At 37.3% G+C, this 18,869-nt stretch overlaps 1 protein-coding gene across 1 annotated transcript in view; it reads right to left on the bottom strand.

The window, feature by feature from the left end:
- The window catches only part of LOC139118364 (histamine H2 receptor-like), a 149,433-nt gene extending 134,422 nt beyond the window's left edge, over window positions 1-15,011 (bottom strand). Inside the window, exon 1 of the mRNA XM_070681656.1 lies at window positions 14,838-15,011. The gene's annotated coding sequence lies outside the window, so the exon portion shown is untranslated. The remainder of the gene's footprint in view (window positions 1-14,837) is intronic.
- Window positions 15,012-18,869: the final 3,858 nt, after the last annotated feature.

The raw sequence follows: 18,869 nt of genomic DNA, 5'->3' as shown, positions 1-18,869 counted from the left end.
TCCAATTCAATAAAGCACGCAATATTCACCTAAACCATGACCTTCATGCCCCAACCCTGTACACACTGAAATCAACCCAGTACACACTGAAATCAACCCAGTACACACTGAAATCAACCCAGTACACACTGAAATCAACCCAGTACACACTGAAATCAACCCTGTACACAATGAAATCAACCCTGTACACACTGAAATCAACCCCGTACACACTGAAATCAACCCTGTACACACTGAAATCAACCATGTACACAATGAAATCAACCCTGTGCACACTGAAATCACCATGTACACAATGAAATCAACCCTGTGCACACTGAAATCAACCCTGTACACAATGAAATCAACCATGTACACAATGAAATCAACCCTATGCACACTGAAATCAACCCAGTACACATGGAAATCAACCCAGTACACACTTAAATCAACCCTGTACACAATGAAATCAACCCAGTACACACTGAAATCAACCCTGTACACACTGAAATCAACCCAGTACACATGGAAATCAACCCAGTACACACTGAAATCAACCCAGTACACATGGAAATCAACCCAGTACACAATGAAATCAACCCAGTACACAATGAAATCAACCCAGTACACACTGCAATCAACCCATTAGACAATGAAATCAACCAAGTACACACTGAAATCAACCCTATGAAATCAACCATGTAGACAGTTAATTAAACTACGTCGACTAGTGGTTAAGACCGATAATAAATTATCGCTTTCGACTGGCTGCTACCTATCAATATGTACATGCTAGTAAAAATTCCTCAAGGTAATAAAACTTCTGATGATAGATGACTGTCGATTGGTATACGTCTTTGATGTCCAAATGCTGCCTACATCTTTCAATAAATTATAAGCTTTCCGGGCAACCACATGACTATTAACAATATTATAACAAATACCACCACTAAAATTCGTCATTTTTATTCCAGCACAAGATTATATGCTTAATCCCGCCTCACCTTAGCTACTTGCATAGAGATTTTGAGCAACATTAAACTATTTCATCTTGAACTTATTTCCGGTTGCATAAGATAACTGTCCATTTAATTACTTTCTCGGATTTCAATTCTGTGCTCAATCCGAGCCAGGCTTCTTCCAATAAATATTGTATCCAATGCCCACGAACAGTGCAGATTATCGTTGTCTCTACATTCAAGTGATCTTAAATGTAATTGATAATTTGATGACATAACAAATTTTATCTTGCCATCCATGATTCCATTCGCAAACCTGTCTCGGGAAATACTCATATCACAAACTGAGAATGTTGAATCTAATCCTGAACAAACGAACACTTGCTGCAGCGAAACCGTACAACCCACTTACCCTTCTCCGATAAAACATGAAATCACGACAAAACATTGAAACTGGAGTTGAAACACACACTACTAATCATTCAAAGCAACAAGTGTAATTAGAAAGCTACTTGAGTTGTGTATCTGTTTTGTTGGTATCAGAGTTTTAATGACTCTGATTCTGTATCTATCTATTCCTCCTTTATTCCTGTGAGTATTTGTGATATTACAGCAAATGATGCTACTTTACGCAGAGTGTGGCCCTGATATTGTCACGGAAGCTTTACCCACTGTAAATGTATATTAGCTGATTCACTCGTTTTTCACTTATACGGCGCAGGAGTATATGAATTGACATTTTGGGTAGTGGAGGAAAGATAAGTTCTGTCAAACTAAATTTCAAGGTCCTAACATTGCATATATTGATAGTTCCTTGAAGTTCATTATTTTATCACATGAACTGGCCCGAATTCCCATCTGTGTGACGTAGAACAGGACGGATAAGAAATCCGAATTACCCCTTTTGTACGTCATCAACCGGAACTTTTTTCTTGCATGGTACCCTTCATGCGGGTCGCGACGTGAACACTAGACCGATTTGTCGTGATCGATGCCATGTGCCATGCTCTCAAGACACTTTTTCAAAAAAGGTGACCCGATAAATTCACACATGGAAACATAGAAGGCATGTCCAGCGAAATTTCGAGTCGCTAAAACTATAGCTTTTCCCGAGAATCGAATGGGGATACCGCCGATCCAGTCGAGTCGCCTCGTAAGGCTCAATGTGGACGTCCCGGTTGGCGATAAACCTAAAATCTTCACCTCAACGGAAGTTCAACTGAATAAAGGAGTACAGTATAATCTTCGGGAAAGCGACATACAGGCACAGCATAAAGTCATTCGACTAACAACGATAAATTTCCTTCATCATTCAAAAAATTCCGTAAATTCTTGCTCGGAATAAAACCTGTAGCGGCGTAAGGTTGTAGCGCTAGCGAAGACATCAACTGTTGAGCTGTAGGCTATAAGGGGTGGACCATTTGATATCCTGGGGGGGGGGGGGCTTGGAAGATTGGTGGAGAGCCATTATTTTTTTTCCCACGTGCTTCACCATGAATTATTTTTTTTCTACAGGGCATATGCTGGCAACTTTTTTTTTTCACTTTCCTTCTTCGAGATATATTTTTTTTTTACCAAATTTCGGTGCAATGTTTGTTTGCTTGGTTTTTCACACCCAGTAACAAGATGCTGTTCTATCGCACACAGACTATATTCAAGAAACTAAATAAAGATATGTAAATACATGTACATTTTTGATTCACTTTACAAAAACATATTTGTAAAATCATGTACATTTATGGCATTTACTTGTTATTGTTGTCCTTACATTGAAAGTAGCCGGGCAATTTAAGAAAGTTGATGGGTGGACTGCGAGGGAGCGAAGAAACTGAGTGGCGAGTGAGCGCAGCGAACGAGGGGGGGAGAGCGCGAGAGGGGGGTGTCCCCCTCTCGCAAGGCGAAAAATGAAATTTTGGAGTGGAAATGGTTTTCTCTGGTGGCATCTGAGGTGACATTTACAGACTGAAACAGTACTTTTGTTGTGTGTCTTAGACGTGGCTCACATACAACAAAACAAACAAACATGATTTTGTTTTGTTTGTATTATTTATGACACACTTATGGTTTTATTTGCAGTGAAGATGTAACATTTAATCTTAAATCACCTGCTGTCTGCTCATTTCATTGCCCATTTCCCATTCTTCATTATCACATAGTAGTTTCCCAAAAACCATCAAACTCATTCAATTCTAATCAAAACACATTCGCTTTTGTTAAGAAAAACATTGGTAAGATAATTCACTATAACAGTGTTCGCATTTACGAATAAAACATGCGTATATAGAAAACTCATAACAATGAAAAAATGTGTAGAGAGTCGATCCAATGCGTAATAATATTACGCATTGGATTGAGTCTCTACGCATTTTTTCATTGTTATGAGTTTTCTATGCGCAAACGATAATAGTAAAATGTTTGCAGGCTGTCTCTCTTCTTGTGGTATTTTGACAAAATCCTTACATTCAGATTTACACATTTCTGGAAAACACTGGTGAGCAATTTCAATTTCAGCATACTTCCTCTAATCAGAAGGTCATGTATACTGTACAATTGTTCATATTCAGTTATTGTTCCTCAAGCTTGAAATGGTTTACTCTAGAGCTACTGCTTGATTTTTATTGATGCTGCAGTGTGCATCGAACAATTGCCAAGATTTTTTTTTTCCGAGTCGCAATGGTCCATAATTTTTTTTCCATCAGCCACCTAAAGCCAGATTTTTTTTTTCGAGCAACTCCACCTGGCATCTTTTTTTTCCCCCAAATCTTCCAAGCCCCCCCCCCCAGGATATCAAATGGTCCACCCCTAAGCTTATGCATTGCAGTGCAGCGCTGTGGAATCCGATGTACTTCGAAAGTTGACTCAGACAACACTCAAAACAGAGTTTCCGTCAAGTAAAATTAGGATGTATCTACGGGTGAGATATATGTCACTGCAAACATCAAAGTCCTTAAGACGAAAACATTGACGACCGAGATCGGGATTAACGAGTTGACACCGGCATGGCAGAGACCGGTGACGGCAGCGTTGTGGGCATAAAGTACATGCAATGAGGTACACTCTGTGTGTCATCGAACGGAATCTTTCGCGCTCGCCACGGTCGTAAACTTGTGTGATATTTTGAAAAGCCACGGAATCTCTGAGAATGAGAATTACTGTTTCGATCGTGTCGTTGCATTTACTTCATAAATCTATTTGTAAATATTCTGAATAACTCTGAATACTGTGGCTATCCGTCGCTAGCACGATGAAAGTTATGTCGACCGACCGTACCGGTGGCCGACTTGCCTTGGCATCGGTACAGCGCGAGACAATGATTGACAGGTTCACGTGACCGAATCCGTATGTCTGGTTGGTGGAGATACTATTTCATGTAGCAAATTTCAGCTTGATGGGATTTATGAATGAAAGTATCTCCTGGGTGACGGGCCGCTTTACTCTTTAAATGAAAGTAATCCGCGTAAGTAAAACACAAATCGCGACGAAATTCATGCAATTTGTTACGATAATTTTGATCCATCTACGTCAAAAGAAAAATAAGAAGACTGTTCATGTGATAAATATATAATCCCATGGTATTTTTCTCTGTTTGACGTCATCGTATACGAGTGTTTTTCGCGGAGCCGCACAACTTCTCGCCTTCGGCTCGAAGTTGTACGGCTCCGCGAAAAACACTCGTATACGATGACGTCAAACAGAGAAAAATACCATGGGATTATATATAAAAATATGATGGAAAAAATTACACAGACAAAACTGGAAAAAATTACAAAGAGAATACAGAAGTTTAAAAATGAGAATTACAGGTTATATTTTGGTGAATAGGTGAATGATTTAAAAGTGAATGACATGCTTATCGTTAGTTAGTATTGTATGTACTTTCAAGTCACTGCATGTGTATTGTATTAATCGCTCTGTAGATCAATTTGCGAATTGGATAGATATATGCACGAACTTGAGGTGAAAGGTCATTGCTTATAATCCCATCCAGATATTCCTGTCCCATTTTTGTTTAATAGGCAAAGGAATATCTCTTAAACGAATTACATTTTAAGATTGAAATTATTGAGAAGATGAAAATGTTTTATCTTACCCCTTTCATTCACTCAACCTAATGTTTTTATCAAATTACTGAAGAATTGAGACAAAGCACGGTATTGGGTGTCACTCTGAAGTCAACTAAAAGGGTATTAATTAACTTTTATTAACTTTCATCTTTTCAGATAAACACAAATTAAAAGGAAATCATTACAATATATATATATATATTGACATTATTTCATAATCTGCTTGTTCATAGAAGTTGAGTTTGCTGGTAATGATCATGACAAGGGTGCCTGCTGGATTTTGTCCGGGCTAGCACATTGTGTAGTGAAAGGTTTATTAGCACACCATTATTCAAACATTTCATATCTATTAACACCTCCATCCAGCTGTCTTGCCTTCCCCTCTCCCGAAATAGTTCCTACTCACACAAATACCAGCATTTCGATTTTGAACATCCAGCACATAGTTGTTCTGAATTGTTTTTCAGCTAGGATTTGAAACATTTCCCCCTCCCCTGTATACGTTCCCCCTCTCCACACTCCCTTTCCCTCTCCCCATACCAAAAATAAATAAAACAACTCATGCCCTCTCCCTACACCGTCAACTCCATGCCATCTCTTTGCCACAAGCTTTTTTCCTGCTGATGTGTATACAGACCGCACGCTAAGCTATACAGTGAGATGAAAATTCACAAACCGTTGATGAGGGAAAACTGCCCGTACGCCCGTCAAGAAAACCTTTACAATTATCAAACTTGAAAATCACTTAAAATGCTTGTGTGATTCTTTTTTTTAACTTAAACCATTATGAAAGACAAGTATTAAAAACTAGTCGGTAAATGAGATTAAGCCATTGAGAAGAAAACAATGAAAGTCAGGATCACATTTACTTGGATAGTCCCATAAGTTAACTGACGGCGCATCAGGGACCACTGTGACTGACCTTGTCACTGAAATCACATAGGGGACTGTGCTGGAATGAAAGAGTGGCATTAGACTTTGCAACAACTACTCCAGGGACTTGATTCACTGCATTTGTTTAATGATGATGACGACGATGGCGATTAGAATGCCAGATATTATGTAAAAAGCATTAATATTGATATGAATTGCAAAGTAGGTGATTATACTTTAAGTGACGTTAATATCCTAGCAATGGAATTATTGGAAATGGGATGGTGCCCACGCCCGACGCTGTCTGACAGTAATCTTTGAAAAGTGGTTGTTTTTATTTTATCCATGTCATATCATATACGTAATTAATTATTTAAGTAATGGTCTACGAAGTCAAGAGGGAGACAAACTGTCTTCCCATGGTGCATTGCTGTGCGCAGTGTATTTGTAAAGGCACTGTGACAATAATTACTTTTGGCAAAGATAGCTCTGTCACGCAAACACTGTGCAGCATATGTATTCGTTATCTTGTTGTCAGTTTTAGAGAATATTTAAAAGACTATCTCTCACAGTTTTCAAACCACGCAGGACTATTCAGCATTTTTCTCTTGATAGAAACTCCTCAGTAATACAATTTGTGTCGCCGACTCGGAGTAACCTTTCATCATTTTTCTCAAAATATCTCATATTCAATGACTTTTTGTGTCCTAAGCCTTAAACTGACTCGCCTAATAACTTGATGTTAACGAATTTGCTATTGCGTTTAAGCGGAGACCAATATAAATGCAGCCGGTGTCATTAAGTATATTTTCTTAGCGTGACAGTCGTTTACGTATAGACACAGGTACTGTATGTTCAAAATAATGGTTTGTAGGCCTAATCATGATAATCTGAACCAGGATGAGAATTATAAGCGAAACGTACATATACACTGAACTGTTCACCGACAGGGAGTTGTCAAAGCGATCCATGATAATGATACTGAGTGAATCTCCTATCTTAATGTGGACAGTCAATATTTTGTGAATTGGGTTGAAACTATAAGGCCAACAAGTACGAAAACAACGACATATGTTTCATATATATATATATATATATATATATATATATATATATATATATATATATATATATATATATATATATATATATATATATATCGAAGTATACAGTTGTCCTCGTGGGAAATTACAGTGCTCGATACTAAAGCAGAGCGTTATAAATGATAACACAAAATTACTTCAAGTACAAAGTAATGCTATCTGTTACTTAAGCTTCATGCATCCTGCAATCATCAGACAGAAGAAGTGAAAAAATTCTTAGCTCGACAGTCTTATATATGTATGATGGGGACATACCATTCTATTTGTAGAATGTTATTTTATATATATATATTTATATATATTTATATATATATATATATATATATATATATATATATATATATATATATTTGATATATTATATATATATATATATAGAGAGAGAGAGAGAGAGTGTGTATATATATATATATGAGAGAGAGAGACTGAGAGAGAGAGAGTGAGAAAGAGAGAGAGAGAAACACAATGTATTCTCACTCTACGCTAAACCTCGTAGAATCACATGTATTTCGATTAAAATATAAAATAAGTTGTGCTGAATAGTTACTGTCAGATGCCCTGCAGCACATCTCTATGTTAAGTGTTATATAGCTTTCATATGTTCTCTTTTTGATTTATTTTGGCAGCTGTTTCAACCGTACTGTGTACAGATAGGTAAGTGTAATTAAAAGTTTAAAATCCACAGAGACTGCCAAACATTTCCATCCTTTGCAATCCTGAATTACCATATAAATGAAAAAAATCTGTCATTATTTCAATTAAATTTTGATAACTGAAGTGTAATGATTAGATTCGCTCGACAGTTCATGTTAGATTTCTCTGGTATTTCAACATCAATCATAGGGATTTTATTTGATGTTATATTTCAACAGTACTTGGGTAATACTAGGCTATTTCGTCGTCTGCACCCTGTAACTTTTAATTAGGCGTGAACCAATGATATTATACCTTTTTTGTTATTTACCTTATCGAGTTGAAAACTATTTTAATTACTGAATAATTGATTACTTGATGATTTGATTGGCATTAATCAAACATACGTGCCGTTCGCTTGCTGAATGTAAGTTTCCAGGTGGATAGACTTTTAGTGTGATATGATCGAATAGACCGAATGGTTAAATTTATTTTAAGATACTTTCATAATGATAAGAGCTAAATACAGCTGAATGCCCATGTCCAATTATTTTTATCAAGCCAATTATCAAGTATTTATTAATATTATTTCTATGGAAACGATAATCGCAATCTTTCCTCCATCAATAAAATTCTAAGGAAACTCATATAATACTTGTTATCACATGCACAAGCCAACTTTGTCGTCTCCGAACAAAAAATACGGGATTTATTCTCTGGTCGTTCTAAGTCACGACAACCCGCGTTTATGTCATCAAGTTTGGTTCGTCGGACCTTTTTTGCGTCGATCTTCGGTGTGCTCGTCAATGTAAACAAACAACACGGCGGCCGGTATTTCTCCCAGTAAAAAAATGTGTCTCACGTGAAAATATCGTAAACATTAATCATGATTATAAGAGTCTGACAAAATACATCAACTAGGCAAATTTTTGAGTCCTCGTGTTTTAGTTTTGTCGCCAATATGCATTGGGGTTCTTATTCGTATAGACCCGCCGACGCCTGAACTTTCGACGCATTGTGTACTCTTATGCGGTAGACATACAGTTTCCACAGCAACAAGGGGTCAGATGCGGTGTCTAGGCCTCCAAAAGTCATGTAATGAAATTGATATTTTCACAGACTACGACAATAATAATCCGAACAATGTAAACACAAGAGTGTACCACCTGTATGTTCCGAAGGAATTACATGAATAAATTGCGGAAACAACGAACTCGAAGCTGGTCGCGTTACCGTGGGTTCCGTACTAGCATTGCAGCCAGGGTGGCGCGACGTTTACAATGTTCGCACCGTCGAGATTCCGTCGGTTTTTGTTCCCGTAAAATAGCGTATCTTTGTCTGGGGTAAATTTCTAGACCTATGCTATCTTTGAAAAAGAGTATAACTTTGCAGAAGGTACGTGTGGACCGAGAAGTCGTATGGCATTTGCTGTAACTTTGGTCAGTTTTTAAATTTTGTTTGTTCTGTGTATCATCTGCAGTTTCTGGTTTGAATCCCTGTACCATGGAGAAATTCCTAATATTTAGCTCATAAATATACCCTATATGAGTATAATCTGCATTGTAATTGTTCAAATTTTGTATTCAGGTCCGGACTAGAATACATTTATCAAGAATAACAATGGTCATTTCACGTATACAGGCTGTGTTGGCAAGAAGGACACCGGGCATTAGGCATGATGGTCGGATTATAGTAAATACTGTAGTTGATACATTGAAACAGTGTAGTGAAAAATTAGTCAAAAAGATACAGCTAATGTCCCTTTAACTCGCGTATATAAAATATTTTATCTAGTTCCATCAATGTGACTTCGTCCAGTCTGAATGGCCTGGGTAGGTCGACGTATTTCAGTTTTGAGGGAGAGTCCCTGCCCGAATAATCACCTTTGATAGCAAAATTGTTAATCTTACGGCCTGCTTGGCTATTCTTCATACATTCTTTAATGTCAATAGATTTACTCCTTGCATATTTACACACTTTTCGATGGAAAAATATTCTTATCGGCTGATCGCCGAGGCGAGATCTATGAGATGTTCTCTAGAATCTATCATTTAATGTCAGGATTACGATTGGGAATACTCCTTTTAAATATTAGTTATTAAGTTAACAAACAACGATTTAATGATAATTTCTTGTCTACTTTTTATAAATGTCTTCACAAACAAAATTGTTTTTCCTCCTTGATATTGAAAACGTCTCGTTACCTGAAATCACATTTACTTTCGGTTCAACAAATCGATACCTATATTTTTAACATTTTGTTCAATCACCAAATATGGAACAAATAAATCACATGTTGTCAAACTAAGAGAATCAAGATATAAAATCACTAAGACATCTCTTAAATGGATACCAAGATGTATGAATATTTATAACTTTTTTATTTTCACTTAAATTATAGATTTTTGACTAACGGTTTACATAATTGGCTCTTTAACACAAATATTGCAATGTAAATTTAATAAAAATGGGGCCACGATGGTTCTAAGCCATTATTTCTGACTTCAATGTCACCTTTTTCTTCGTCATTGCTTAATCAAATCTAGACTTGTATATTTGAAATTGGCAATAAAAGTAAGTAAGTATATGGCGGAAATACATTGTCTAATACTATGTGATTACACATATTTATAGCACTTCTGAGAGATTTATCTGGCCGCGGTGACACGTATTACGTCACTGGCCGCGACGACACGTATTACGTCACTGGCCGCGGTGATACGTATTACGTCACTGGCCGCGGTGACACGTATTACGTCACTGGCCGCGGTGACACGTATTACGTCACTGGCCGCGGTGATACGTATTACGTCACTGGCCGCGGTGATACGTATTACGTCATCCACATTCATCTTTCTGGCATGCATATCTAAAGATCGCAAAAGTCACATGTGATCGTAAAATATATGGTCATTACGTATCATTGTCTATTGCCTGTAATTAAATAATGCAAGATTTGTTGTTTTTTGTTATGACTTAACGACGATACTGAAACTAATCCACTCGCTCGGCTACCGAATCGTGTGCAAAATAAAGTTTTCTGTCCGATTTTTGCAAACTGAAGTTTAATATTGGTTAATAGAAGGTATTCGAAAACAATTGCATTTAACAAAGTCTTGTATTAAAGTTCATTATTATTTTCTAGTAAATATGAGCAGGTGATTACGATAGTGACGACGATGATGACGATGCTAATGGTGGTGGTGGTGATGATGATGATGATGATGATGATGATGATGATGATGATGATGATTATGTAGTGGTTGTTGTGTTGGTGGTAGGGCTCAGTGCTAATGCCCTTTATGATGATGTTTCCATGACAGTGGACGAAAGAAAAAAATGAAGACGAGAATACAAATAGTGATGCAGATAATGCCGCAGGAATATTAAGTTTTACTGTTTTTCTGAAGTGAAAGCTGCACCAAAGCCATGATTCTAAATGAATATGTTACACGCTTCTCATAGATATGGTCGAGTAACGGGCGTTAAGCAAACCAATAGAATTTAATTAAGTAAAACATCATACCAATGAAGATAAAACGAAACCTGGCGGTTCAAATAAGTCGAACATAAGATTTAATTGCGGCACCATGCATGAGTGACAGTTGAATGTTGGCACACTTCAGTAAATGCATTCCAAATTTCATACACAAACATTGTGACTGTAAAAATAACATTAAAAGGAGTACTTTATTAAGAACAGGCGTACTTTTCTGACTATGTAAAGATTAATGTTATGAAATTGATCAATAAGTTACATTTCAGCGTCATGGAAAAGATCGTTGGTAAACAAAGTCTGTGTGGATAATCTTAGATAGGCTTGCAAGGTTTTTAATTGTAACCTCTTATATTGTAAATTCCAAGACTTTTTATAAACGCGAAAAGAACGTTGATTCAAATGATTTGTTGGCCTCGACCTGAGGTACAAAGCATTCCTTGGTATTACCTAGCATAGCAACTAGTCTGGCCGATCAGTCGTTTAGCTTTCTCAGTCCTACGATCAATTTGCCATCAACGCGACAGTCTGCTGACGTTTGTTCCTTCAATTTACTCTGTTTTGTTTTGTTTTGTTTTGTTTTGTTTTATAAGCCCACATACTTTGGTCAAGTCTACATACAAGTCGATTCTATTGAACTATTCCAAAGTAATATATTGACCATTCGATTGTTACGTCGTTACGAGATGGCAGTATGACGCTATAATTAAAATTAATATTTGATATGGAAAACAATTTCGGAGGAGTGGCTATGGTACTAATTGGTATGGTAATAATTACAGATAAAAGGAACGCTAAAGGATGACATTTTTGTTGCATTATTTAAAAAATCGTAATGTACTTCTGTCGAAACACATACTTTCTTTATCATTGTTTGTCATGTATATCAAAAAGATCATCTGATAACGTGAAAATACACTAGAAATGATATCAGAAACGTTGTTGAGAAAATATTATACAGCAACCAATGGATTTATAACAGCGAAGAAGAAATTTCTGTGTGAGGAAATTTAACACGCTCGCGATCCTCACTCACGTGAAAGATTTACCTGTAGGTATGAAGTGCGCCCTCCACCATTGTTGCGCGGAAGCGTTGACATTCACAGTACTTAGGACCGTTCAGTTTTTACGGCCTGGGGGGCCGGCAAAATCTTGTCGCCGGTTATCAAAGAAAATTAGACCCCCCTGCATTTTTTGTGAAAAAAAGATGACCCCCCCCCCCCTTTGTCAGACGAAAAAATTTGATGAAAAATAACCAAAACCCATATGTCAAATTTACCCGCAGGGTTTGGATTTGAACTCCGGTACGCGGCGCACTATATCAATGTAGCAGAGATGCCAGTGCACAAACTTCTCAGCCACATCCATGGAAATGTCTGTTAATTAGGACGACTGTAAGGCAATTTTTAACTTCATTTCCATAGACAACTTATGTCCATCACACTGTTATGCAAATTCCCCTTTTTGTCTCAGTGCTACCATTCAGGGTCGCGAGCATGTAAATGTTCTTTTAAAGATGAGATAGGCACTTAACCAGATACTACTGTAATTTGAGTTGGCCCCGAAGGCAGCCCGCTGCTGATTGTAGTGGGTTGGCAAAGTCCGGGGCTGCCGGTAAAGAGGGTCATGGGCCACACGTCGATCATGGCCATTGCATGAAGTAAACCTATTTATTGTAGTGGGCCGCCGAAGGCGGCCCGCCGGTAAAGAGAGTCGATCGTGGCCATTGCATGAATTAAACCTAATTGGAGTGGGGCACCAAAGGCGTCTGCCCGTTAAGAGGGTCATGGGCCATTACATAAAGTCAATTTATTGAAGTGGGCCGCCGAAGGCGGCCCGCCGGTAAAGAGGGTCGATCATGACCATGGCATAAAGTGAACTTTATTGTAGGTATTATGTTTTTGAAAATGTGGTGACCCCCCTTTCCTACCAGTGAGAAAGCGATGACCCCCCCCCCTTTGCGGATTCAAAAATTACGATGACCCCCCCACGGGCCGTAAAAACTGAACGGTCCCTTATAAGCGCGTAACTTTACGACGCCACCAGAAAACTTTCCCTGTAAAACTTGCAAACAGTTTACAGTTGTAGGGCAAGGAAACATTTCTAGTTCCTTCTTGGTGTAGCAACAATAGTGCTGGGTAAATTTAGTGTTTTGGGGAAACAGTAAACCAAATAATTAGGAAATCGGATGCCTCACACGTAATGCACTTTGTGTACAACATGATATAAAAAACATGTATTTACTCTACACATTTATTGACTATGTAATTAATGAACAAGAATAGAGTAACGCAAAATTAAAGTTTGGAAATACCTACGACTCTATTTGCGTCATTGTCAAATAAATTCCAAAAGCAGAAGTACAGATTCGGATGAACAAGTTTGAAGTCTTCGTTGGCCTAAAATTTATTTCAAACTGTAGATACAGCATAACAGAATCCTGCGTTAAAAAGAATTTTGCTATCGGCTTGCCATAAATATACCAATATTAAAGTATGCCAGAACTAGGTCTCCGGAATCATCGATACGTTTACTGATAGATCCAACGGATAAATCAACTGTGTTGGCAAATGATGTAACTCATGAATCAATTAATTTAAAAGAAAGCGATGACAGTAGCGCAATAATTGCACTGATATGTGGCAGTTAAAACTAAAAAATTAGGGAGATCTAGGAAGTACAACTATAAGTTTTGGCAACTTGTTTCTTTTTCTTGTACAAAATGAGTGCATTTCCTTGTTCTACTCCCTCAAGCATGACGGTCACGGTATGCAGCATAAGTATTTCAAATCAACTGCACCATTCTCAATAGACATTATTCTTGCTAATAAATAAATGTTTAGTGCGGACTGATTCAGTTACCAACAAATTGAAAAACACTTGAAACTACAAACATGCAGGTGTGTTGTTAAGATATGCATTTGGTATTTCGACATGAATCCGTCTTGCTTATTCGATATCATTTGCTACGGTCATCTAGAACCCTCAGACAACACAACACTTTAATATCATTCAACTCCATGGTGCCGTTGTGTCACAGTTGCTTGTGGTTCTATACACGGCGCTGTGGTATGCATTAGCATGCATACCACAGCGGCCATCGCCGTGAAACCTCAAGCAACTGTGCACTGTATCATTTTAAGCGCCCAGATAACAACACAACAACGTTTAACTACTTGTCCAGTGGAAGTAAATGGAATAATATGTATGATTTCTACAGTAAACACACCATATTAAATCACTGGGTACAGTAGGGGTCAATAGGGCCTAGGGCACATATATTTTTAGAGTCTTATAGTCACTCCTTTGTTATGTTTGTGGTAATTAAAATCATTGGTAAACTTCCAGTGATGTGTCAAAATTTACGTAAAGGTGACTTGAATGTGAAATACATTGCGCAACTCAGCCCTGGCAGTTCTAGCCAAACGCTAAGGACACATCAACGAATCAGTCGATGCGCCTTGAATATCCCCCATTGTCACCATATCTTACTGTAAATTCGAATCTCACATTGCCTGCTTTTTTTCCAGTGCCAGTGATCTGTTTGAGTTCTGGTATTACTCACTGTGTGTCAGTAATTATTTACAACTAACTCACCATTTATTCATAGACACTATTTGCCACGTATTGCTTCATAGGAGTGAAACAAGCTCGCTCCCAGTCTCTCTCTCTCTCTCTCTCTCTCTCTCTCTCTCTCTCTCATATATATATTATTAAATAATCACCTTACCAAGCTTCACTATCCATGCCAGCTTAGCAAACGTCACCGCTTTGAGGTCCAAAAAAGCAAACCAGTTCAGTACCAATGGAACTGCTCACTTCAGTTTAAATCGTGAATGATGTATTCTGCCAATCAGCGCAGCAGCGATCTCGATTCCTCTTGCAGCCAAATAAAGTTTGAAGCTGGAGACTGAACACAAACCACCTTGTGTAGTTTGACTTTAAGCTCTCTGAGGGTTTGGTACACTCCGGGACCAATAATACGAAAAGGCGGCGAGGGGAACTCATCATAAATGGAATTTTAGTTTTTCTGTGATCGCAGATGATACGTATACTAAAAACGTGCGTCATTTGATTTATGGTTTACGGTTATCTACATGTTTACGAGGTAAAGCCGGTATGGCATGACATACAAGATTTTCTGTCAGAATGCATATCTAAAAGCCTCCACTATCATCAAATTGAAAAGCTCTTAATTAATGTTAGTGTCACTTTTTGAAATGTTTGCAAACCGTAAATTATTGTACAAGTGCAGTACACGTGGATGGATGGATTTTGAATATTTATTCCACTATATCATACTTATGACGTCAGTGAGGAGGTCACCGTGAACATTTGTCTGTTTCTGGGCCCCAAACTGAGAGGAAGGCGTGTCTTTACGCGGCAAATGATGGTGTTATAGCAGACTACTACAATAGAAAAAAAAGGAACTAGTTCGGATTATAATAAAAAAGATTTACTTCTGTTAGAGACCTGGCTGATCAAAAAGGTCAATGGACGCCGCTTTATTTCCAACAAAGTGTTGTCTACTTTTGAATCAAGACAACATCATTGCCGTATCGTCATGGTGAAATCAAATGTTTCGATTAATAGCACAGACACTGATAAAAGTTGAAAACCTTTTTCATTTGCCAATATTTTCTTAGATTATAAAGTCAGAGTCGTAACTATGGTAATGGAACTCTAAACTCACTCATTTAACGTGGATTGCATTTTATTTTCTCTTCGTAAGTGAATAGTATTTTGCAGCGAATGGTTTCCTACAACTTCAGATACAGGAGCAGATAGAATTACCTCATTGCGTAGGATAATTTTGATAAATCCCTTATGTCTAGGTTAACAAGCAGCCACCTGTTATCATTTCAATGCCACATTGACGAGGAGTGAATTCAACCAAATTATATGCATTATTTTTTTTTCACTGGAAAAAATGCATCTGGTGTATTCGTGTCTCTGAGAGTTCAAGCATGTATACACCCACAGTTCAAATCATGGATGGTCCCTAGTAACTCGACTCGGGCAGAGACGAAAGACAAAAGAAAATACAGAAAGTGGAGTTTTAGGGATTGTCGAAGGGATATTGATAAAAATGAAGTACAGTTTTTGGACAATATATATCAATTTATTGTAGTGGTTGAAATGATTGACAGATTTTTGAATCAATTACTGTTATCTTGACGACGAAAAGATACCCCAATTGGCAAATGTTTACTTCCAAATGATTCTAAACAAAGGACATGTGTTTTTTATTTGACGAAAACGATTTTTGTATACAAGCATTAGCGTATCTTCTTTGAATTTTTTGGAAGAAAAATGATATCTGTAGAAAACTATAAAGGTTTGATCCTGAATAATGCAAAATTATAAAAAATTATTTTCATGGTAGCGTATTTAAAATTAAAATGTATGATAGAGTCTCCACTTTTATCCCTTTATTTCAAACTTTATCCTCTCAAGGGCCGATTTGTAAGTAATCTTGCTTTATTTTCGACAAATAAATAAATTGCATATTAGAGAGGGAAAGAGAAACAAAAATAACAAATGATGAATTGACATCTAAGACGACAGTCTCATTTAATCTTAAATAGTTCTAGGAGATACGAAAAGATTGCTGGCAATACTAACTCTTTTGGCAGCCTGATAGATTTTCTCTACCTTTTTTGAAACTATGGTAAATTATGCCTCGATGATATTAAATCCCATTCGACTGAAATTTTCTCTGAATCATAACACCGATACAAAATATTATTTTTATATTATTTTGGTTTTGGAACTAGATAGAGCCAATCAAATTGATTTCCCACAAAAGTTTGAAAAATAAACTCATAAGAGTAGATTTCCACATTGCTGATAAGTCACCTCGGATATACTTCTAGGGATCTAGTTAGCTGCAATTGTAGCCCTGGTGGGCTGGGCCGTGCGGCTTGGGCTTCTGTCGTGCGGCTTGCACGATGCCCAACCCATCCAGGCATCGCGCACGCCGCATGACAGAAGCCAAGCCGCACGGCCAAGCCCACCAGGGCTACAATTATTGCATGTAGGGATGTAGTTTGCCCTTTACAGATTTAGCTTGCCAGCACCCAGTTGCCAGAACGCCTTCCAATCCTCCAACTGCACATGATATTAACTTTTACGCCTGCTTTCGAACTAATGATGATAATAATCAATATTTGTTTATGGAATATTTGATTTCAAGTTAACATCATTACATAAAATCTTCATGGACTTTTACCAAGGTTTGTACAGCTCCTTTTATTTTTCCGATAACTTTTCCAATGTGTATAATACTTTCGTCTGTATCGACCATTCATCGATAAAGATATATCGACAGTCTAAAAGTTAACACATTCGTAGAGATAATGGGAAAATGATAGAAAATCTGAATAGTAGCATAAATTATTATTGGATTCAAGAGGATGTGAAATTGTAATTACTCTCTTCGAATTGAAAATAAAACAAGCATATAGGGAAAATTGAAAAAGAAACGAGAGGTACTTGATAAAAATGCAAGGTCATGTCATTATAGTGTCGTATTGTCGGAAAGCAGTGATGTTAGTCTAAAAAGAACAAAGCGACGCAATGTAAAAACAGGAAGGTTAAAATTAATTTGTGCAAGCACAACTGAAACTTAAACCAAAGAGTCCATATGGGAAGTCATTTTGATAAACGTGTATTCAAAAGGTTAGGTCGGTATATTTCAAAAGAAAAAATGACAACATTACCTCTTTGTTTACAAAAGAACACCTTTTGAAAAAATAGTGACTCAAAGGTTTTTTCTCAGTGCTTTTAACAAATACGACATTGTATATCTTCATTCAATTGCTTGGTCAGCAACCCACTTACGCATGAAAATCAAATTACTTGTCAAGGGACGCGTAAGAAATCTATGCTGATCGAAAACGACAATTCTTCTGTCTGAATCAGTTCCTTTACATCTCCGAGTGCTTACATTTGTCAATATAAAGAAACTGAAGTGAACTGTGTAAAATCAAAGGGTATGATGTATTTCTTCTGTAGTGACAATGTGATTGTGTCTCAAACAGTAAGGTAGGAATATTACTTTTTCTCACCCTATATATATTTTCTACTCATGACTACAAACAACACATGCAATACAAAAGAAAAGAAAACGACAATAGTTGTGTTTTTGTGCAGTCACAGGGCCACTACACTTAAAGGTAGAACGCGCCTCGGGGACAGATAGTCGGACTCTCAAATTTCTACAATTCTTTTCTCATCTACCACTTGTGGGGGCTCATTTTAAGGCTCTTGGAGAAAGAAAAATTTTCACCGGCTTACTTTTTTTCGAAAATCCAAAATTTAATTTTTCCCTCGTAGAGTAACACAGGAATGGCGGCCATTTTGAATTTCAAATATCACAAAATGTTGGGTAATTTTTTTCACTAGTTCCAAACTTTGCACGGTGACCCCCTGTTTTTATTGTTAATATTGTAAGAGAGTGGTTGAAAGTTTCATTCAGGAAAGTTTGAGCAAAAGTTTAAATCTTTCACTTTCGAGGCGCATAGGCCTAACCTTCGAGGCGCGTACTTCGGAACCAAGTCGATGTGTGGACAACCTAGTCTACACTTTTGTTTTTTATTTCAGAAATCGAAAAAGCATGAAGATAGATGTAATTACATTTCTCTTCGTTACTGTTCTTTTTGTTTGAGTGTGTTTTTTAACACAGTGATTGTTGCATGAAACGGTAGGCCTACATCTCTCTCAAACGTGCTTGCCGGACGGGAGAGATTTTACCGTAGGC

This window comes from Ptychodera flava, chromosome 19 (assembly GCF_041260155.1).
Source record: "Ptychodera flava strain L36383 chromosome 19, AS_Pfla_20210202, whole genome shotgun sequence".
NCBI classification, from domain to species: domain Eukaryota; kingdom Metazoa; phylum Hemichordata; class Enteropneusta; family Ptychoderidae; genus Ptychodera; species Ptychodera flava.
This window is presented reverse-complemented; position numbering and strand designations above follow the sequence as displayed.